Raw genomic sequence first — 23,736 nt, forward strand, 5'->3', positions numbered from 1 at the left:
CTGTCCTGCCGAGTCCGTCCTCGTTGCAGCCTCTCTAATCACCCTGGCAACCGTGCACCCGTAGATTCTTGGGCAACAATGCCAGGGAGGGTGAAGGGTGTTCTGTTAAACCTCCACTAAACGGGGAGAGAAATGCATGTTCTCCGAACGGTAGCACCTGGCTCTCAGTCCCCTCTCACCTCAGGGAAGGGCCAAGTGGGAAGGGACACCCTTTCCAAAGACCCTGTAGCTGAGCTCTGTGGCCCAAGACCCTGGAGAAGGAGTAGTGATACAATGGTCATTGGGGCCAAGAAGTCCCCAAATTGACTCCTACCTGTGTTACCTTTAAACACGGGAGCTTAGACACTTTAATTTAATCTCCTTGGGTCTCAATTCCTCTGTTTGTAAAGTGGACATAATAGTGCCTACCTTACAGGCTTGTTTTAAGAATGGCATGAAAGTGGAATAAGCATTTGACGAACATTAGCTGAGTACAAAACAGAGGCCCAAATGCAGTTGCCAAGATCACTGAACACGTTACCAATCAAAAGTGAACTGGAACCACTCTTGTCTTCTGACTCCCAATTTGGCAACCTCCCCCCCCGCCCCCCACCGCCCCTCACCTTCCCCCAGCCCTTCGTTTTATGGAGTATTTACCTGCCAGTTGTTGCCATCGGGCATAATGAAGACAAGTGCGAGAGAGTGTGAATGGCCCAAGGTAGACTCTGCCTGCATTAGGTTGAGAATGGCAGCCTGCTAGAGGTGGATCAGTGCCACTAGGCCACTATGAATTGCACCGTGTCCTCTGGCGTAGCTGGAAATGCAGTATTCTAAGGAATGACACTGGGTATAAAGCAGCAACATTATGAGGTTACCGGAAGTGATGATCCTGCCGTGTTGAGCCTTGATTAGAGAGCAGGGTCTTCAAACCTGCAGTAAATACAGCCACCATCCACATCCTCCCGTGGCCTCCACTGGTCATCAATCCCAGCACTATTTTCTACTGATTCCTGGTAGGGACTCAGAATCCTTCCATGTCCTGTCAATCAGCTGGTGTTGTCATTCATTCGATAAACATTCACGGGGTGCCTAAAATGTGCTAGGTACTGAAGAATACGTCAGACGTTGCCGTGACGTATAAAGCTTATATCATATTCTAGATGCAATCTGCTTGCCATGCCAGGTTTCTAATCCTGCTGTGCTCCATGCTTGGAATCAGTGCAGGATGACACAATAGGCAAAGGCTTTGAAATTAGGGAAGCCAGTGTCTGAATTTGCCTCTGCCACCACAGAAGATGCATGTTAATGTTGTGTCCCCGGTATTCATTTTTATCTGGTAATGGGATCTTCCTGCTGTAGGGGAACTGCCTCTTCCCTGCTCCATGATGTTTGGCCATAGGGTTGAGTCTGTGTCAGGCCTGGCTAATCATGGTATGCCTTTACCTTTACCTTTTTACCAGAGTAGAAATTAGACATGTGATCCAATCTGGGACAGGAAGTAACTTTTTTTTTTTTTTTTTGGGTAGGATTTGTATGCTTGAAACTGGGAGATAGAATATCTCCTTCTTAAGATGACATAAAATGAGAGCTCTTAGTGGCCATTTTCCCACCCTCCACCCCACCCCCACCCCCAGGAAAGAACCTTTCTGCAGTATGGCACATGCAGGGAAGGCAAGCTACAGAGGAAAACAAAGCGGAGAGAGAGAGAGATAGAGAGAGGGAGATGGCGGTAGATCACAGACACAGTGATAGCACTGGAATCAATGAAGACCCTAGGCTGGTTGCACCCTGGACTGCCAGGTGACAACCAGCCAATAAATTCTCTTTGCCGTAAGCTGGTGATCCTGACCTCTCAGACAGAGGCGAGTGGGGTAGAGGGCAGCACTGGAGTAAGGAATAAGCATATTTCTGTACAGAGCAAGAAGGAAAAGCTAAAAGACTTCTGGAGAACAATTCGAACCGTCTCTGTACCAATAAACATTTAAAAGGAGACTGAACGTACATCTTGTTGCATGTTTTCTTTTGAGCGTCGATCTGAAGTGAGTGTGTTCGGGGTGGTCCTGCCTCCCCTGTGGTACGCAAGTCCCCACAGGGCCTGGGATTTGTTGCTCCCATATTTTTCCTCCAGCTACTGACTGTAATATTCATCCTTTTATCTTCGTAGGGTGCATTGTGCTTTGAAAAACACTTTCATCTGCATTATCTCATTTGATTCTCAGGGCATCTGTGAAGAAGGCAGGGCTGGGATTACTATTCTCGCCTGTCAGATTGAAAAACGGAGGTTTAGGCTCTGGCATCTCAGCACCTAAAAAGAAAGACACACAGTGATCTCACAGGGAATGAGTGGCACAGATGTGGAAGGATCCCGGGATTTGGAGACAGAAGGGCCCAGCCATGGGTCCTGGCTCTTTTACTTCCTAGTTGTCTGACTTTGGGCAAATCACTCGGTTCCTCCCAGTCTCAGTTTCCCTGTCTGTCAGATATATAGGGATGACATTTCCCTTCAAGGATTCTTGTGACTGTCTCGGGAGATGATATAGAATAAAGGGTTCATGAGCTATGAAGTGCTCCTCACCTGTCCGGGGTGGGGTCTTATGGGCAGTGGTGTGCTTAATTCAGCCGGCCTAGGCTCACAAGGGCTGTGGGGCACACCTCCCCCAACTCCACATTCAGTGACATCATTTTGCTAACTCGAAATCAGACATGGTGAGAATATTTACACCAAGGAAATTGGCAAATGCCACAAATCAGGGCTTCGTTTATTCCTTTGAGAGTTCTTTGTTAACCAGCACAGGGACAGTGGTGGGATGGAAGGGAGGGAGAAGAGAAGGGTATAAATATTTAAGGTGCATTATGTATTTTGAGTACACCCTTACAGCAGCTCCTATAGTATGCACAACAACTTCTGGGGGCAGATACTGACCCTACTTTATTTGTAGTTTTTTTTTTTTTAAATGTTTATTTAGTTTTGAGAGAGAGAGAAAGGAGGGGAGGGGCAGAGGGAGAGAGAGAGGGAGACAGAGTCTCCAAAGCAGTCTCTGTGCTATCAGCTCAGATCCGGACAGGGGGTTTGATCTCATGAACCATGATGATCATGACCCGAGACGAAATCAAGAGTAGGACACTTAAACAACTGAGCCATCCATGTGCCCCCTGACTCTACTTTATAGATGAGGTAATTAAAACGGTGCTCATAACAACTTACTCAAGAACACACAATAAATGACAGAGCAGGGACTCAAAGCCAGGTCTCACATTCTTTCTTACAGCCATGCAGCATGTCAAAGATGCACCCGTTATCATCTATTCTTTCCTTGGTCTCCAACCTGAAATAGTGAGAGAGTACGTCCATTTCTAGGGCCACTTAACATTTGAAATCTGTGTTTGGACTTAAGTATCCTAGTCCCTAAAGAAAACTGTCCTGGAGAACGATGAGGAGTACAATACATTGAGCTGGGTGCAAGGGAATGAGTTGACTATCTCTGAGACCTACAGTTCTGGGTCCCAGTTGGATAAATGCTTGAGAGTATTAGAAACTAGGCAACATTGTTAGGTTGGGGCCACTTGAAGCATTTAGGCATGGAGAGGGAGAAAGTCAAGAGCACCTGGGGCCAAGTGCCAGCTCTGTCACCACCTAGCTGGGGCTCACCTCCTTCGTCTGTCAAAAGGGGAATACCAAAACGTTCCTGTTCCTTTCCATGTGGTATTGATGGAGAAAAGGATTCTGAAGGCCTCTGCAGTCTATTAGAATGCATGGATGCAAGAGAATTTTCACGTGTCTCAGCTGAGAACCTTTCCTCCTGTTGCTAAGAGAGAAAGGACTGTTTTCCTTTCCTACCATCTCTTGCTCGACACCCCAGCCCAGCCCAGCGCCCCCCTTTTCCCCTTTCTATTTTTATATCTCGAGTGCTTCATATGATGATGTCCCGCATCTTTTAAACTAGATGAGGGTGTCAGGCAGGGAACCAAAAATCAAAAGGACCTAAAGAAAATGAAAATTGGCTTCCTGCTTGCAAAGATGATGGATGATGGTGCAGGGGCCAGTGTTACCAATGCAAGCCTTTCTGCAGGTGTTGAGGGGAACTCTTTCTAGACCCAACAGGTTACCCCTGCAGGCCCTGGGCAAGACAGTTCCAGGATAGGGATGGCCAACCTTCCTTTACCCCAGATGGAGCAGAGGTATTGTAGGAGCACTCTGGAGGCCCCTGGAAGAGCCCTCTGGAGGTTCTAGAAATGATGGATATAGTGAAGATGAAATTAACACTTATTTAACACCTTAGGTGCCTTTGTCCTCTCATTTAATACTCACAATAATTTAATAAGAATATATATTATTATTTACATTTTCCAGTTGAGGAAAAGGATACTCACAGTGGTGGGAGAAGTTCACATTCAAGCTCCCAGGGTACCTGCCAAGTGGCCCTTCCCCCTACCAGACCTAGTGGAAGAGGAGAGGGCACTGTGGTTGTACTGGCCAAGGAACGGAAGGGGACTTTTATTCACCACTGTAGGAGCCTCTAATTGGTTCACCTGCTTCCACCCATGTCCCTTCCAGTCCATTGTCTGCATAACAGCCCAGGTGAGCCTTTACAAATGCAAGTGGTACTATCTCTAATCCCAGAACAATCCCCTCCCTCTCAACTCCAAACTTCTGAGTCTAATCACCTTACTAAATTCCTCCCTTAAGACCAGCCTCTTTCTCTACCTCCCCACCTTATCTGATACCACTAATCACCACTCTTGCTATATTCCAGCCACGGTTGGTTTCCTTCTGCTGCTCAAATGTATTCCATTCACTCCTGCCTCAGGGCCTTTGCACTTGCTCTTCTCTCTGTCTTTAATGTTTTCCCCTTCAGATCTTTTATGCCTGGCCTCTTATCATATAGGTCTCAGGTCAGTTGCCATCTTTCAGACAGTCCTTTCCTAACTGCCAACCTGATGTCTTATCCTGGCCATTTCCTATCACACGCCACCATCTGACATTAAATTATTGTCATTTATAGTGTCATAGTCGTTATTACTATCTGCTGGTGTCTTGTTAATTTACTGGTTTATTTACTGTGTCCCTGTACTAGAGAGAAAGTGTCAAGAGAGTAAGGATCACTTGCCTATCTTGTTGAAAGTCCTACCCCGACTCCACAAAATAGAGATTGGCACTTAATAAGTAAGCACACAATAAATACTTTTGAATGGGTGAATCGTGACTGATACATGATCATCCCAGGAAAGGTGGATCTGCACTGGATGAAGGAAGAACCCCATCACTCAATGTACGTTAAGCTCCGTGCTTATCTCATTCGATTCTCACAACAATCCCGAGACAGCTCATCTGATTCCCATTTTGCAGATGAAGAAATGGAGGCTCCATCAGTTAGCAGTTTGCTGATGGTCGCACAACTGAGACTGGAACCCTTGTCTGCCTGCTCCGGAGCCCACACCCTGGATCTTGGGGAGAGCAGAAGGGTGTCCTCTGGGACACGGAGAGCGTGTGTCTGTTGCTGCAAAGCCTCGTGTGTGTGTGAAGACTAACGCGAGAAGGAGGCCATGTAGAGGCACGTGCTGGCCAAGACTCCAGCGGCAGCAAGAAGGGCTCCCCCAAAGAGATCGTCATTGCCTGGCCTGAAGTCCAGACCTCCCTGGGGAAGAGCCATTCCCAGAACGTCTGCAAGTCGTAGGCTTTTCTGTGATCGGAGAGGGGAGGGAGTCTGCCAGTGGGTACTGAGGACCTTCTCCCTCACGGTGCTCACACCCTGGCCGGGTCAGCTTTGCCACTGCTGCGGGCTCCTGCATTCTGCGCTAGGTGGCGAAATGCTGTGGGGCTCCCCTATTCGGGGGAATGCGGTAGTGATGTATAAGGTATGAAAGATGTGGCCTGCAGAGAGCCAGCACTATCTCTACTGCTGCTGCTGCTGCCGCCGCCGCCGCTGCTGCCGCCGCCGCTACTGCTGCTGGCAGAGCTGCTGGGAGTGAGCTGAGCATCCCCAGTCCGGGATACCCAGCTCGGGCGGCAGCTCCTGCGCCCTGGCCCGACACGGACCTGCCAGCCCCAGGGAACAAAAGCGGAGCCCGGTCGCCCTCTCCTGCAGCCAGAGGATGAGTCGAGAGGGCTGAGCGGAGAGTGTGGTCCTCAGCGGCTGGAAGGTAGGAGAAGGTGTTGCGCTCGCCTGCCTCGGAGTGGGAGGCGCGGGGTGGGCGCGCCAGGGTGGGGATGGCCGGGGGACCAGCCTGTCCCGCGGGTGCTACCGGACCCGGCGAGGTGGTCTTCCGGAACACCGCACCCGCACTGCCAGCCCACCGCGGGCAGGGCGCCGTGCTCCCCGCAGCCGCGAGGGAGCCCCCTGGGTGGGAATTGGAGGCAGCGAGGGAAAAGTCTGGAGCCCGACACCGGGCAGCGGCAGCGGCGGCTGCGGAGGGGCTGCCACGGCACTTGGAGGCGTGCGACTCGCTGCGAAAAGCGGGCGGGCGGCGGCTGCAGTGTGCGCAAAGTTTTGGGTGGCGCGCAAAGACGCAGGCGAGGGCCGCCGCGCAGAGCCGCGCAAGTTGTGGCCAGAACAGGAGGGCGACCCCCGGGGGCCCCCACGCGGACTCGCCGACACTGGGACAGGTGGCTTTCGCTCCCCCCACGCTAGCCTCGGCTGGGTTGACGCGCAGCCACTTAACCCTTCCCAGCCCGGGGGAAACAACTTCATCCTGTTGGAGGTGGCTGCACTCAGGCTGGCTGGGGTAGCGTCGAGGTTCCCCGCTCTGTCCTTTTGTGGTCTCACGCATTTCCTCCCTCATTCTGGGTTTTCTGCGATTTTCCGTCCACTACTGTGTCCAGAAACCAGGCAGGGTGGCTGCGGGTCTTTTCCCCAGTCTGTAATTTTACCCCTCGCGCCACCTGGACACATGTTTTCTCTCTCCCCCCTCAGTTTGGCTCTTTGATGCTGCCTTGAAAAATGAGATGATTAATCAATTAGGTTAGTGGCCAATTAGGCATAACCTTGTAGCAAAATAATTATGCCCGGCTCTCCGGGCTTTCACTGGAGATGAGATGGGAATCCAGCCCAGGTGGAGGGGCTGTTCCGAAAAGATATGGCTGATCAGGGAATTTCTGGGAATTTAAGATTAAAAAAATCCAAATGTGTGGTAGCGGCAGAGGTTGTGAGGGCTCAGTAGGGGTGTGTGTGCATATAAATCTCCCCCCCCCCCCCTCCCGGCGCCTGAGGAAATTAACCCTTGGCTGCACAGTCTGGGTAGACTTTGCAGGCAGCGTGTTTCTAACGGCTCAGAAAAGGTGTGTCCCCTGCCTGCCAGCCCCATCCCCCTCGTCTCTGAGGGGCTCTCGCCTGTAAATCGCCTCACAGTGGCTTTTCTGCTGTTTGGGGAGGCTGAGTTCCGATGAATGCATTTTAGTTTCATGTCCGAGGAATCGCGTCGTTGCAGAAGGGGGTTCTTGTGCTGTGCCTTCCGAGGATGCACATTTCCCCTGCTCTTGTTAAATAAAGCGGTTATTAAATGGGTGCAAATGGGAGACAGTCTGTTTCCAGGGTTGGGAAGTTCTGCCGCTAAGCAGGGCTTCCTTTTTCTTTTTTTGGAATGACTGGCGGGGTTTGGCACTGCGGTATTACAATACAGCCATATTAAAAAGGTCTTCGGAGCTTAGAGCCCTCCACTACCGCAGCCCCATCTTCAACAGACTTCCTTTCTCAAATCCTTCTTGCCAGCAGCTTACAGGGGATTTCTAATGTGTGCCCCGTGCATTTTAATCCCTTTCTGTCTCTATTTTAAGCTTATTCTGTTTATACATCTGGACCCTATATAGTAGATTTCTTTTCAGAAGGCAAACACCTAGAGCCGTTCTCAGGGCAGAGGGATTTTTTGCAACAGGTCCTAGGTCTGGGATTTCTAATAACGAGTCCCCCTGGCATTTGGTGAGCCGGGGCCCTAGTCTCTCTCCCAGTGATGTGACCACGTTGGACCAGGTGGTCTCTGACATCCCCTGCAGTGCTGACATTAGCTGGTTCTGAATTTTATGGCTTTGCTTCCTTTCTGAGTGGAGAAAGCTGGCTAGGGCTTATGAGCAAATAGGAATCGCCCAGCTGGAAGACTGCCTCATGATACTCGTGTTCAGGGACAACTGGGAGCCATAGGCTCCACCCGCCTTCCTCAAAACGAAGGGCCACCATTCGGCCCTCTCTCTTTTCCAAGATTTATTTTTTTCTTAAAGCTGGGCTCAGCCATTCACCTTACTGTGATCATATGTGTTGCTCAGATTCTCGTGCTTAGCAAAGGCATTCCTCCTTTTCTGAAATTGAAGCTTTTTCATAATTTTTTAATTTTCTATTTAAAAATGTTCATTTACTTATTTTGAGAAAGAGAGAACAAGCAGGGGAGGAGCAGAGAGAAAGGGAGAGAGAGAATCCCAAACAGGTTTCATGCTGTCCGTGCAGAGTCCGACAGGGGTCTTGAACCTACAAACCGTGAGATCATGACCTCATGCTGAAATCAAGAGTCAGATGCTTAACCAACTGAGCCACCCAGGTGCCTTGAAGCTTTTTAACATAGTGGGAAGGGATATGGGAGGAGAAGGAAGGGAGAGAGGAAAGAGGGATACAGAGAGAGCTTAAGGCTTCGAACACAGGCAGGCAGTGGGAAAGAGGTAGGAGATCTAGAGAATGGAGGAAGAAGAGGAGGGAGAAACAGAGGCAGGGGAGGAAATACAGAGAGGAGGAATTCTAGTTCAGAGGAGAGAGAAATGCCCACATAAACCAGGCTTGTTTCATTACATGGCTTGAAAAAATATAGAGGAAAACCCCGAAATGCAAGAGAGTCATTCCAGATAGACTCGCTTGGAACTCAGCTTTGACATAAGCAGATAATTACTTATGACGTAAATATTGCACCACAGAGAGGCATTAACTCTTAGTTCTTGTTTCTTCCTGGATGGGGGCGCTGCATTTGTAGGTGCAGGGTGGGAGCTGGCCAGGGCTTTGTTTGCTTAGCAGATGTACTTTGCATAGCCCCCATAGCATACTCTTATTTGGGTCAGATTGGGGTACTTCATTTGGACAGGCTGGGTGTCCAAACAACTTTGGAGGGGAGGTATTCCTTTGTTTTTAAATCTGTCCTTCATAGAATGGACAACTTTTTAAAAAGTGTATTTTTCATTTATTTAAAGTTGGAAGAAAAAAGATAGTAAACACTTTTTTTTACCTGCCATCTAAAAACTAAGAGTGATAGGAAAATACTTCCAATTAATTTTCTCTTCTCCAGCCTCCTTGTCCCCAGTCCACACCATCCTCAGAGCCTCTGACTCATCTCCTGGCCTCCAGTATGGGCCCTCCCCAAAGTTATGACTTGATCTTTCTAAAACATAGCTTTGATCATGTTATTCCCCAGATCAAAAAACATAAAAGTTTCCATGTTGCCTAAAGCATATTATTCAAATATCTGACCATAGACTTCAGAGCCTTTCATAACCTGCCTTTCTGGTTTTCTTCTACACACACACACACACACAAATACACACCCTAACACACAACGTCATACACATACACATACTCTCTCACACATGCACCCTTATACAACCTCACACATATACACACACCCTCTCACACACACACCCTTATAGAGCATCACACACATATACATTCCCTCTCTCACACACTCTTATACAGCATTACACACACACATACACCCACCCTCTCTCTCTCTCACACACACACACCCGTATACAGCATCACACATATATACACAGCCTCTCTCTCACACACACATACACCCTCATACATCACACACTTACACACACCCTCTCACACACACCCTTACACAGCATCACACCCATATACACACCCAATCTCTCACACACACACCCTTATACAACATCACACATACACACACCCTCTCACACTTACACTCCTATACAACATCACACATACACACACACCTTCTCTCTCTCTCACATATATATAACCTTATACAGCATCACACAGTCTCACACACACAGCCTTGTACAGCATCACCGTCTACATACACACATGCACACATTATTCACATTACATATGCACTATACTCACATCACATACACACACTGCAAACATGCCTTTCATATTTTTGCTGGCACATTCTTTATTCCTTGTCTAGTAAATATATTCCTACTCCTTTCCGTGGTGAACTCTCAGAAGGGTCACCTGAAGACTGTGCGTCTCTTTCAGTTTCCTGGAAATGGAATAACAATATTAACTGCTGTACTTCTTAATATGCTGGTGGGAATAGGAATGTTGGGTTCCTCATAGTTTTAAGCCCCATTTTCAGAGAGTGGGAGGCACCTTGTAAAAGAGAGAACGGAGTGTTTCTCAGGTTGAAATCAACTTAGCTTGGGGTGCCACATGACACTGGTTGGTTTGGGAAGGGAGTGACCGTCACCTGGTGACATTTGGACTCTGTCCTTGTGAGCAAGAGCGCGGGAATCCTGTACCATTAATAATCGCTCACTTGCTGGTTTATGAAACAGCCTGATTGTGGAGGACAGGAGACCCAGCGACACTAGACAACCTTTCAATTTATCTAGCCAAGCACATGAAGTTCCTGTCTCAAAGGGACAAGAATTAAACAAGAATGAATACCAAACAAAGAATTCATTTGTATTCATAGGCTTTTAATAAATAAAAAACGATTTTGTTTTTCCTGAAATGAACTCTGAGCCATAGGTCTTGAGACTTCTTGTTTAATTAATGTGCAGAATATGACTTCTTCTTGTTTCAAAATGACCATTTTTTTTTTTTGGAAGCTTGAGCTCAGATCTTTAGTGACATTTTTTCTCCAAGCAAATATTTACAGCCGAGCTGGAAACTGACAGGAAGGAGGGTTTAAAATGAAAATGTTACCAAACTGAAGTTTACATCTGAGCGAAACACATGGTGTCACCATGGACAGAGTCCTAAGAACTCAAAATATTTGTCAATCTGTAGAACTTGAAGAAGGCAAGCTGTTTCCTTTGTTAATGTGAACTCTAAAAATGACATTTTTGTGCATGCGTTGTGGTGGCCATTTCTACCTGTCTGTTTGGTTTCTTTATGGTCATGGGACTCCAGCCATTTGTTCCTTTTCTTTATCTTCTATTCAGGATAGGGCAGACTGCCTGAGGGTTAGTCCTCATGTTTATTTCAATGTCCCTGCTTGTACTTCTGCTGGTCTTCCTGCCCGGAACACCCTCCTTTTTCAAATCTCTTCCCCATCCAATTGTCTTTTAAAGCTGAGGTCAGGTGCCAAGTTCTGCATGAAGTTTTCTTAGTTAACTCTGCTGAATATTGACCAGCACTGACAGTGGTAGTTTTTAAAATCACTTTATTAATTTTTCAAGTCATATGAATAATACAAGTTACGTAGAAAAATGGGAAAATATAGAAAAATATAAGGAATTAGTAAAGATCATTTGAAATTCCCACCATGTTATCTATAACTTGTGTCTCCTTAGACCTATATCCTAGCATATATAGATGGATATAATTTAAAAAAATATTTTTTAACATTTATTTATTGTTGAGGGACAGAGACAGAGCATGAGCAAGAGAGGGGCAGAGAGAGAGAGAGAGAAAGACAGAATCCCAAGCAGGCTCGTGGCTCTGAGCTGTCAGCATAGAGCCCGATGCGGGGCTCAAACCTATGAACCGTGAAATCATGACCTGAGCCAAAGTTGGACGCTCAACTGACTGAGCCACCCAGGCGCCCCTGGATATAATTTTATATACTCTGCCTTATTGTGAAAGCCATTTGCTTTTTATCCTGTGCATCTATTTTTTAACATGGTTTTTTGTTTGCTTATTTACTGTCCCTTATCCCATAAACTAATCTAATAATTTAGATACCTTATATTTCCTAGGCTCCCATAATATTTACACATATATATTCACACACTGTATATACACCCATATGGGATTTTTGTCATTGACTTAAAAGATGAGATCATATATGTATTCCTTGGCATATTACATTTCTCACTTAAAACACTATGGGAACTGTCTTCTGCCCCCCACACACACCAGTCCTACCTCAATCAGTTGGTATAGGTATGTCACTCTTTTCAATGGCTTAGTAAGTTTCAATGGTATGTATACACCACAGATTTTTCAAGCACTTCCCTACTGATGAGCATTTACTTTTGTTCCCCCAATTTTTATACACAATGCTGAAATAAGCATCCTGTACATTTATCATTATCTATTGATATACTTGAACTTCTATGAGTAGATTCACAAAATGAAGATTTCTAAGTCAAAGGATATGCAGTATTTAAAGTATTAGGAGATGGAAAGTGGATGATGGGCATTGAGGAGGGCACTTGTTGGGATGAGCGCTGGGTGTTGTATGGAAGCCAATTTGATAATAAATTCTATTTAACAAGTAAAGTATTAGGAGATGGTGCCATATATCTTTCCAAAGAGAATGCAACAATTCACATTTCCATCAACATGTACAAAGTACTCTTTTTCTTACATCTTTGCCTGGAGCAGTGTTAGCGTTCACTTTTGCTAACCTGGTTAGATAGCGAGTGATAGCTTATTGCTATGTACTTTGTATTTTTCGTATGTCTACCAAGGAGGAGCATCATTTCATGTTCAATGGGCATTTAGATTTGCTTCTCAGTGGACAGCTAATTCATCTTTGTCCATTTTTCTTTTTGATGGTTTGTCTTTTTCTTATTTTGTAAGGGTTTCTTTCATATTCTAGAAAGCAATCTTTTTTCTTTCATCTACATTTTATATGATTTTCTTTCCTTAGAGGTTTGATCTAGTGTTGTGATGATCTCTTTATTTGTCTGTGCCCAAACTAAACCATGAGTCACTAGACATCAATGATGTGTCTGATTCACTTCTAGGACATCACATCTAGGGCAAGACCTGAAAAAGTGTAGGTTCAGAGTACATGGTTGTAACATTGACTACATGTGTGATCTTCAAATGTATTTCATATACCATTGAATTGTATGAAATAACATATATGTGGCATTAATAGACTGGAATGTTTCAAATGAGCTAAGCTGCAAGGTGACTAATGTTTTGGAAATATTTGTAAATAAATTACACGTTTCCCTTCTTTTTGAAATGAGTGTGACTTTAGAAATATCATGAGCATCAATTATTGTGTTGGGCTCTATGCTTCGTAATCTTAAGGACTGCTTAGTGATGCGGGACTGTTTGTCCCTATATACAAGTGGTCTGAGACCTACAGATGTTTGGATTTTAGATTCTAATATCTTTTTAAAAATACTTTTGCAATATTTTTCCTCCATGTCAGATTGGGCCACTATGTCTTGGTACCGTCAGTTTATCTGCCTCTAAAAGTAGTCCCCTTCCCTTTCTACCCATCTGTGTGTTGGCTGTGAACTAGTATGTCAGGAATCATGCTCATTGGAAATGTGGGTATGATAAGGGTCATTAAGCACCAACCAAGTCTTGGCCTGGGTGCATCAGCCTCCAGTGAAAGTGCAACTGTGGCTGCTTAGGGATCTTTTTTGTTTCTTCTTGTAAAAAATTTTAATGTAATTTATTGTCCAATGGGCTCCCATACAGCACCCAGTGCTCATCCCAACAAGGGACTCCCTCCTCAGTGCCCATCACCCACTTTCCCCTCTCCCCCACAATCCCCCTTCAACCCTCAGTTTGTTCTCCCTGTTTAAGAGTCTCTAATGGTTTGCCTCCCTCCCTCTCTATTTGTAACTTTTTCCCTCCCTTCCCTTCCCCCGTGGTATACTGTTAAATTTCTCAAGATTAGGGATTTTTTGTTTCTTTGTTTCCACCTGTTTTCTGGGAAGGTGAGATTGCTGGATAAGCAAAGCGGTGGCCTGTCACCTTAATCAATTAGGATGTAGGTATATAGCCAAGACCCTAAATAATATGGATTAAAAGATCTTTAGAATGGTGGAAATGGAGGTTTCAGTCTTGTAAAAGTCTGAGTGAATAGGGCAGCTCTACACTGCGAAGTCATGTGGTGTCCAGGCTCCTTCTAGGTTGCTGCTTCTCCATCCCTAAGACATTGCTGTCATCTTCATGACCCATGATGGTATGTCACCACATCCTCATTCAAACTGGAGGGCTGGAAGAGAGAAAAGAGGTCAGAGGAGAACCTGCCATTTCTTTTAAGGGTGTGGCCAGAACTTGCACCCATAATTTCTTTTTGCATCTTCACTCCTAGGAGAAGGGAGGCTAAGGAGTACTGTTTTTATTCTGAGTGACCGTGTGCCAGAATCAGCGTGCTATGTTAGAATATAGAACGGATGTTAGTGGATACACTAGCAGTGTCTGTCACACCTACTCTCATCAGTCCCCATGTCCTCTCAGCTTTCTTGCCAGATTGCCAACTCTTGAGTGCAGTTGCCTACTTTTTTCCTCACTACCTGCTCTTGTGTGGCATGTAAAATAGTTGCTCAATAAAGACAGCTGTATTTGTAATCTTTCCTCTCCTTGTTTTAGTGGTGAGAAAATGCAGGGAGGATTGTCGAGCTGGCTGATGCCACAGAGCCCAGGGACTAGAGACGTTGGGGTGTTCTGGCTGCTTTTCTTTCATTTCGCACATGCCCCATGTAGTCCTCTGTGGCCCCACTCAAGGCTAATTATTCCTATTTCTTATCCTCCATTCTCAGCTCTAAGAGGTCCAGGTGAGGAGACCAAATGCTCTGGAAGCAGGTGTGTTGGCAACTCAGTGAGAGTCAAGGGGAAAATCAACCCCCCGCAAATAAGACGAGTGAACTGCCAATAATACAAGTTTGAGACTGTGACCTCCTTTGCAAAAAGGGTCTCCTGGTAATCAACAGATTGCATCTCAGCCGAAGTTTCTGCACCCCATGGAATCCCATTGCCTCTCTGATTAACACAGAAGCATCTCCTTCCTTATTCCGGACTCACTCTGGAATTGGGTTTATTTCAGCCTAATGGCGATTTCTAATGGGTTTCCCTGCTTCCGAGGCACAAATGTGATCTCTTTTATTTCACTTGGGGGAGGGTTTTGATGGGTGGGGGTAATATTTAAAGATGCCATTTCTCCTTCTGGGTAAAAAACCAAATGGGAGACAAACACTGGGGTTAGACAAAGATGAAGACCGGGTCTTATTTCTGTTAAAGCTTGCTTGGGGTGGCGCCTGGGTGGCTCAGCCGGTTAAGTGGCCGACTTCGGCTCAGGTCATGATCTCGAGGTCTGCGAGTTCGAGCCCCGTGTCGGGCTCTGTGCTGACAGCTCAGAGCCTGGAGCCTGTTTCGGATTCTGTGTCTCCCTCTCTCTGACCCTCCCCTGTTCATGCTCTGTCTCTCCCTGTCTCAAAAATAAATAAAACGTTAAAAAAATATATTAAAAAAAAAAAAAAAGCTTGCTTGGGGATTGTTTGGGTTGTGTAGCCACATGAGGTCTCCTGAACTTTCTTTTTCATTTGGTCTGAGCTGGATATATGCAGGTCTCCGTTTCCGCCTGTAGGGGCTCGAGTGGCCTTGTAGGCTTGTTTCTTGGGTGAGCAGCGCATGACTATCTCTGAGGTCAGGCAGCTTTAAAAGAGAGAAGGAAAGGAGCTGTTGTATCAATTAGGTTCTTAGTGAGAGATGACACAGTGTAAGCGGAAAGGGACATATTAATGGGTATTGGGTAGCCTACCGCATTCTAGGAGGGACCTGGAGCCAAGCTTGGATGTGAGGACAGTTACTCAACCGCACCATGGAACTGTTAGGGTGGAGATGACATGTTGCTAGGGACTCATGGGAGGATCTTTGTCTGAGCTGCCCCAGAAGAGTTACTCTCTGTGCACATGGCAGACGCTGGCTATCTTTCAGATTCTGTCTCCAAGTCTCATGCACGTGTGCCTGCTTGCTGTCCCAGAGCACCCTGTAGTCACTCCTGGGTCTCACGGAGAGTGTAAGGGGCACAGACGTGCAGCTGGGATTGTGCTGACAGGGTCTATGGCATATCTGCTGTAGCCACATACGATTGAGCTCCTCTCTGGATTTCACCCGAAAGATAAATCGGCTCCTTTCCTTTAAGGAGAGGGGAAGGAAGTGTGGCTGCCCTGCTCTTCCCTTCTGGCACTGGAGGGCAAGTAGGCAGTAAGCCTTCCCCTTGAACACCATGCACTTGCTTACAAACCCTCAGGGGCCACCGTGGCCTTCAGGATAAAACTCAAACTCCTTATCATGGCAGAGAAGCCCCTCCTCGGTTTGTACCCTGTCTTTCGGCCTCATTCCTCTCCTGTCCTCTTTCTGTTTGCCATCTGGCTTTCTGTTCTGGGTGCAATCCATTCTGGATTGCTGGGAAGACTCTTGAGCAGTCCTGTGCTCTCCCATGTCTCCACGTCTCTCTGCCTGCTGTGTTCCTCTCCCCACACCATGAGTACAGGGTCCTTCATGCCCCCTTCATTTAGCAGACTTCTCCCTACTCTTCAAGACTGAGGCACCATTTCCTCTGGGAAATCTTTTTTGTCTCCTAGATTGGATTAGGTATCCTTGCTGGATATTCCCAAAGCACCCAGCAAACACTTCTGTCACTGCACCTAATATGTGGCTCCTCATTTATCTGTCTGCTCATGTGAGTGCAAGCTGCCCAAGAGAATGATCTTTATCTTTTATCTCTGTATCCTAGTAGCTAGCACAAGGCCTGGTACATAGTGGTCATGCAAATGAATAAAAGAACGAAGGATCCCTGTCTGGTGAGGGACATGGGCTTCAAAGTTGTAATCTGACTTTGCCACCGTGTAGTTAAGTAGCTTTAGACAAATTAAACATCACAGAGTTGTTGTACAAAGGCTAAATAAACTAATGCATGTGAGGTGCTTAGAATGAAACACATAGTAGACACTCAATAAAATTTGGCTGTCCTTTTGGTTATATGATAATCATTATAATTGCAGGTGTTCAGTGAATGGTAGTGATCACTAGCACACTTTGTAGACCAAAGTGTAAAGTGGTGATCTGTGACATTTCCTGCCTCCTGTAGAACAACCCCCCCCCCGCCCCCCCCCGCCAATACTTTGAAACCTCCAGTGGATTGAGAGGAAGAGTGAAACTAGACAGAAATTAACAGAAGTTACCATCAGGGAGAATCCCTTACAGAGCAGTTCAGTGACAGTGTGAGACAATGCCTCCTGACAACAGGTTTCAGTAATTGCACTGCCACTAGGATTTTACTAACAGTTCCTCCTCCTTTACATACTTTGCTCTAGAATTTTTTCCTAAAAAAAAAAAAAAAAAAAAAAAGACAGTGAGGTGACACTGAAAACAATGTCAAAGCTTCAGTGAAGGTCAAACATTTTCCAAGGGATTGCCTGGAAGCACGCATCCCGCTGTGTTCTCTCTGTGAGCGTGCAGTGTTAAGACAGTCGGAGCATCAAGCTGATGTCGAAAACCAGCTTGGAATATGGCAAATGTCTTCTTTGTGCCAAACTCCTGGCACAGTGTCTTTCTTACACAGAGTAGATACCTTTCCATCTATGTGTGTACAAAATACCTTCTCTTTCTCTCTTTTCCTTGTGGGTCCACACTCATGCCACACTAAATACAACCCAGCAAACATTTATTGAACCCCTACTGCATGCAGGGAAATCTACTGATTCCCTCCTGCACTTGTTTCTACCACCACATTAATATTATTGACTTATTAGGAATAAAGACTTGTGTCAAAAGGAAATGTTTGTCATTGACATCTACTGTTTTTAAGAGGACAGCATAAAAGAAAATATTTGTATTGCTCATTTCTATAGAAATATTTCTTGTAACTGGGCCTGAATGGAAGCAAAGTCAGAAGAACATTGACCAGGAGGGAGTATGGAGACCAAGGACCTGTCCTACTTTGATGTTTGACCTTGAGTATGTTTTTTTATGTCTTTGGGTTCTGGGTTTCCAGTGATTATTAAGAACCTTTCCAGCCCTAATACAATACGGTTTCTTAAAAAGTGTAAAAGGAACATAACAAAATTTGGATTTGCTGTCCAAATATGGAAAGTGTAGTGGATTTGGAATTAGAAGCCTTGGTTTGAACTGTGGCATTGACATTTGACTTGTGTGACATTGGGCTTAATCTCTCCGCCTCCCCAAATTCTTCTCTGTGAAGTGGGGTGCTGTCTCTCACCTTTCTTGCTTCATAGAATTGCCATGAGGCTTCAAAGAGGTGATGCATGTGAAAGAGAATTATGAATGACAAGGGACTGGACGTACACATATAAGCTATTATTACCATTAATAATCATTTTGATTTCAGTATTTTACTCCAACCAACACTTTTGCATTTTGCCTTCTGGGTTGTTTGAAGGGAACATCATCTTTCATCGTTTTTTTACCCCCGAAGCAATCAGGGGATTTTTCAAAGGAGTGGGTGCTGTGTCCTCTGCTTGTCTTTCTGACCAACACCCGTCTTGGGTCCCAGAGCTTGTCTGAGTGCATAATGTTTCATTTATTGGCCTGAAAGGAGGCCATTTGTTCCCTGCTAAATGAGCTGTTACTGTGTGCCTCTGTCCCCTAGACACCTGGGGCTGTGTTCATGGGAGAATCCAGCCGTGGATCTCAGGAGCCTTTTTGAAAAGTTTATTAGAAGAAGGGAGAAAACATTTCTCAGCAGGTTGTACCCTCCGTCACAGGATTTGGCTCATTAGTCAGAGCAGAGTGGGTTACCTGGAGGTGGGAGGGCAGGTCTGCCGGCCTTGGCTCCTGCAGGCACAGCCAGGTGGGCGGGGCGGGGGGGGGGGGGTTGGTGGAGCAAAGGGAGGCACAGGCCTCCCGACAGCCCCTCTCTGGCCTTTCTGCCTCCCCTACCCCACAGGTGGCTGATTAGCTCTAATTGGACAGTATACTGCTGTCTGTGGTTTGGAGCAGCTTAACTAAGCTTGCCTCCAGGGGCACTTTAGTCCCAGGTCTGACCCAATCTCTTGACCTCTAAGGCAGAGATCCCTGTCTCAGACTGGCTTTCTGGGCGCTGTCCACCATGAGTGGCCTGGCTCTGAGAGCTGTAGGGGCACCTTCTATCCAGACTGTGGTGGCTGGATCCGCCCAATAAGGACCCAGCCGCCCCATCAGCCCTTTATTTGGGTGTCTGGCTGACTCAGGTTAAGTTCACTGGGAGGATGCTGCTCTTTGAACTGTGCCAGGTGTTGGGCATCTCAGTCCTGGGTTGTCTGTGACATCCCATGGGCACAGACTGATTCCACAGTAAGGGGAGGGGTGTGGGGGGGAGACTGAGAGGGAGGATTTTGTCACACCCACCTCATCCACCCCTCTGTCTATACACACCCCGCACACTCTCCATGTGGAGACACGGTTCATGACCCAGGCGGGACTAGAATTCAGGGCCCCCACCCTGGGAAAGAATATGTGTCTGTCCCTGAAGGAACCCTGCCTCCTTATCTCTTCACCCTCACAGCCTAGGTGCTCAGAAAATCCTTACAAAAAAAAATTGACGAGGGCCTCAAAATAGGGTGTTTTCATGGCCAAACCCTTGACATGCTGGGTTCGAATCCTGGTTCTACAACTTGCTTAAACTATCCAACTCTCATCAGGCTGTGAAGTGTCTCCAAAGTTCAGTTTGCACTGCCGTAAAATGAGGATGGTTGTAACTGGAACCACTTCACAGGGTGCTTGTGGGCATTGAATCAAGTGAGCACTTGGCCCAGGGTAACATTTCATTGAATGTGGGTGATTGTCGTTTGTAATTAGCTGCCTAACCCTCCAACCCTCACAGAGATGTAGTTGCGGAGGCTTGGGGGAGGGGCGTAGGCCGGTCCACCAGTAAACAGCTAATTATGGAGACAAGGCCGTCCTTGCTGTCTTCCTATTCCCCTGAGATCCAGATCTGAGAAGCAAGTCTTAGAGTTTTCCTTCAGCCAGATAAACACCTCTTGTCCATTTCTTCGAGGTCTTGGCCCTACAGATTCCAGGAACCCCACAAATATGGGACCTGGTTAAGGTCAGAGGCTCTGGAGTGAGTCATTCAGAGCTCAGGGCCCCGCCTCTGTATCTCACTCTCAGAATGGTACCTGGCAAATCCCAAATCTGAGGGTGTTACTTCCTCTGCCTCAAGCCCTCAGTGGCTCCCCGTTGCCTCAGGATAAAGCGCAAACCTTTCCCATCCCTGGCCTTCTTTGATCAGCCTGGGCCACCGAGGCCCAGGGAATCACTTGCAGGTCCTTGTGTGTGCTATGCTCTTGTGTCCTCCTGAACCGTTGCATATCTGGGACATGTTTTGTTGAATGAATGGTGCTGAGACACTTGAACTTCTTCCAGCTTTCCAGAGCTGTAATTCTAGCACTCCCGGGGAATAGACAGATGGGCCCAGCAGGATGAGGGCCCCTGCCTTCCATGGCTGCCCGGCCCCTGCCCTGACCACCCTTGGCCTTCTCCCGATGGCTGAGCATGCAGCCTGCTGGGTAGGCTTTTCTGCCCCTTCAGGACTGTTTTCCCCTCAGTGTGAAATTTCAGTTTTTCAGTCCTGTGTCTGTGCCATGCCTCTGAGCACCCTGCATTATCCCCATTATGTCACCTACCACAGGGTACTGCGGCCCTGTTTACTTGTCTGGAAGCAGCAGGAGGCGTGACCACATCCGTTTTGCTCCCCATTGTAGCTCCAGTCCTTGGCAGTAGGGAACCAATGTATATTTGGTACAGGAACGAAAGAATGAATAGCTGTGGGGTTGGAGCTGTGGCACAGAGGCAGACAGGGAGAATGTGTGGGCCTGAGTCCTGGCACATCTGACGTTTCTAGCTCGGCTGATGGTAAACATCAGTCTAGCCTTTATTTTTCTCATTATGTTTAAAACCCACCAGTTGCCCAATAGTATAATTTTCTAAGTGGTTTCATTTCAGCTCTGCTAATTGAAGAGAACCAAGCTCTTTTTGAAGGCTTACTTTGTGTGTGGCTGTCACTGGTGAGAGTCGAGACTGGTTGTCAATCACTGACAATAGCGTGCCTTTCTGGAATAATTTAAGTTTAGGTCTTTCTTTCACTCAGGCATTCATACCCTGTTACATGTTTTCATACTGAGCTGAGAACAATCTGGGGTGAGAAACTGTCATGTGTTCCAGGAACTGAAATGGAGATTTCTTTTGAGATTTCAAATTCCTCTGGTCTGTGGCTCACAGTAGCTTGGGGGGAAGATCACAGGTTTGGGAGTCAGACCTCCTGGAAGCCAGGTTCCAATATGCTGCTTCCCTACCCTCTTCGCCAGCCAGGTGAAGTGACTCAGTTCCAGAAACTATCTCCTGACACAATTAAAGGGGGTGTGAATACTTTGCACCAGAGATTATCGAGAGAATTAGTGAGCTAATGAAAAGACCTGGATAAGAGCAGGCACTTTGGAAGCAGGGGAACTTCCTGCCAGGTCCTCATACTGCACACAGCTTACAGTATCTCATTGCAGACAGGGTTCCAGAGGGGGCTCCGTATGGTCACTGGGCATGCCCTGGGGGATTAGGCAGACGTGTGTTCAAACCCCAGCCCTGCCTCTTCCCTCGGCAGCAGCTGGGAGAATGAGTAAATCACGTGCAGCTAGAATTTCTTTACTATAAATTAGGGAGAGCGATACCTACTCAGAAGTTGTTACGGAGACTGAAATTATGTGAACTATCACCATAGTCAGTACTCAGTAAATGTCAGCTCCTTTCTCCTCCTCCTCTCCACACTTCAATCCATGTATTTTATGTTAGGAGGATGGGGAGAGAAAGAGAGACGTGATTAAGAAAATGGTCCCTTAGGAGCACCTGGGTGGCACAGTTAAGTGTCCAACTTGGTTTCAGCTCAGTTCACAATCTCACAGCTTTGTGGGGTTGAGCCCACATCAGGCTCTGTGCTGGCAGTGCATTGCCTGCTTGAGATTCTCTCTCCCTCTCTCTCTGTCTCTCTCTGCCCCTCCCCCACTTGTGCTGTGTCTGTCTCAAAATAAATAAAACTTAAAAAAAAAAAAAAAAAGAGGCGTGCCTGGGTGGCTCAGTGGGTTAAGCGGCCGACTTCGGCTCAGGTCATGATCTCGCGGTCCGTGAGTTCGAGCCCCGCGTCGGGCTCTGTGCTGACAGCTCAGAGCCTGGAGCCTGTTTCAGATTCTGTATCTCCCTCTCTCTGACCCTCCCCCGTTCATGCTCTGTCTCTCTCTGTCTCAAAAATAAATAAACGTTAAAAAAAATTTAAAAAAAGAAAAGAAAATGGTCCCTAAATCCTGCTTCACATTAAAGATGCAAGAATACAAGCATTTGCATGGCGTTCTTAGCCACACCTACCTGCAACTTGCTCATTTGTTCCATAGATATTTATTGAGTACCCACTGGGTGCCACATATGGTTGTAGGCAGTGGGGTACAGAAACACAGAAAACAGAAGTCTGCTTTGATGGTGCTTATATCCAGTGAGAGATGGATAATAAACAAGTAGACGATATAATGTCATAAATAGTATAGGCGAAGAGAAATAAAGCAGGGAACGAAGAATTTGTTATTATATGTGAATGGTCGGGGGCAACTGCTCTGAGGAGGAAACATTTGTGCAGAGCCTTTGTTCGTGCTGTTCCCTGCACCTGCATGTAGTGCCATCCCTGTCACTTGTTACTCTCCATCTTTCAGGACCATCCTATTCATCAAAATTCCACTCAGACATCACCTTCTCTGAGTGCCGCTTCTGCTCACCTACTGAGGCAGAGTTAGGCTCTCTCTTCTCTGCTCCCGCAGCACCTTATACTTCATCAGGCAATACTTCCCATGTTCAACATGCTTCTCCTCCATTGGACTCAAGCTCTACAGGGTCACAGGCTCTTCTTCCTTTCAGCTTCGATGTGGGGCACAGTGCAGAATGAGTTCCTTGATGGTTCACAAGGGAGTCATGGGGGCAGTGGGTCAACTCAGATGTCAGCACATCCTGGCCACGCTCAGGAGTGGCAGGTAGGAGGCTGCAGTTTGTCCTGGGGAAGCCCACCCAGCAAGGGGATGTGCCCTTTGCTCTCCAAGCTAAGCATGCTCTTTCTCAGACAGGGTGGTCATCACAGAGCACAAAGTAAACTCTGTTTCAAACCTTGTGGTTGGAAATCATCTTGCTCAATAATATAATCGTTATACAGTGCCAGTGTAGGACCTCGAGCTCATGGTTTGCACCTCCATCCAGCCTTCCTCTCCTCACACCTCTGTTGCCAAGTCTGCCATCTTGTTTCTCACCCACTTAACTTGCCCAGTCCCACTCTGCTTCTCCCTTCCCCTCCCTGCGGTGTGGTGGATTGGTGAGCTCTCCTAAGACCCAAGTTCAGTATCTGGCTTTGCCCGTTGTCACATATATGGCCTTGGCCCAATCAGCTCCCTTTGCTAAATCTCAAGTTCATTACCTTTGAAATAGAACTAATCCTCCTGTGCTCTGCCAAAGATACATAATGTTACAGTAATAATGTTATCAATTAAAATATCCTAAGGCAAGGGTGACTGGATAGCTCAGTTGGTTAAGCCTCGGACTCTTGGTTTCAGCTCAAGTCATAGTCTCACAGTTCCTGAGATCAAGTCCCACATCGAATGCAGAGCATGCTTGGGTGTCTCTCTCTCTCTCTCTCTCTCTCTCTCTCTCTCTCTGCCCCCTCCCCCACTCTCACGCTCTCAAAGTAAGTAAAGTAAAACAAATAAAAATATTCTAAGGCAATATATGAGCTGAGCTACAGGTGAAAAACCCCCAAATTTCACTTCTAGCCTCTCCAACCAACTGACTGTAGCAGTTCACTCACTGTCTCTGGACTGTTTCCCCAAATACACGATAGAGTTGACAAAGACAACTAACACCTACTGAATCATTG

At 46.7% G+C, this 23,736-nt stretch overlaps 1 protein-coding gene across 3 annotated transcripts in view; it reads left to right on the plus strand.

The window, feature by feature from the left end:
• Positions 1–5,858: 5,858 nt before the first annotated feature.
• Positions 5,859–23,736, plus strand: part of DAB1 (DAB adaptor protein 1) — a 1,137,940-nt gene continuing 1,120,062 nt past the window's right edge. For all 3 annotated transcript variants that reach the window (XM_078451862.2, XM_078451864.2, XM_078451865.2), the window contains exon 1: positions 5,859–6,120. The gene's annotated coding sequence lies outside the window, so the exon portion shown is untranslated. The remainder of the gene's footprint in view (positions 6,121–23,736) is intronic.

This window comes from Panthera onca, chromosome C1 (assembly GCF_046562875.1).
Source record: "Panthera onca isolate mPanOnc1 chromosome C1, mPanOnc1 haplotype 2, whole genome shotgun sequence".
NCBI lineage: Eukaryota > Metazoa > Chordata > Mammalia > Carnivora > Felidae > Panthera > Panthera onca.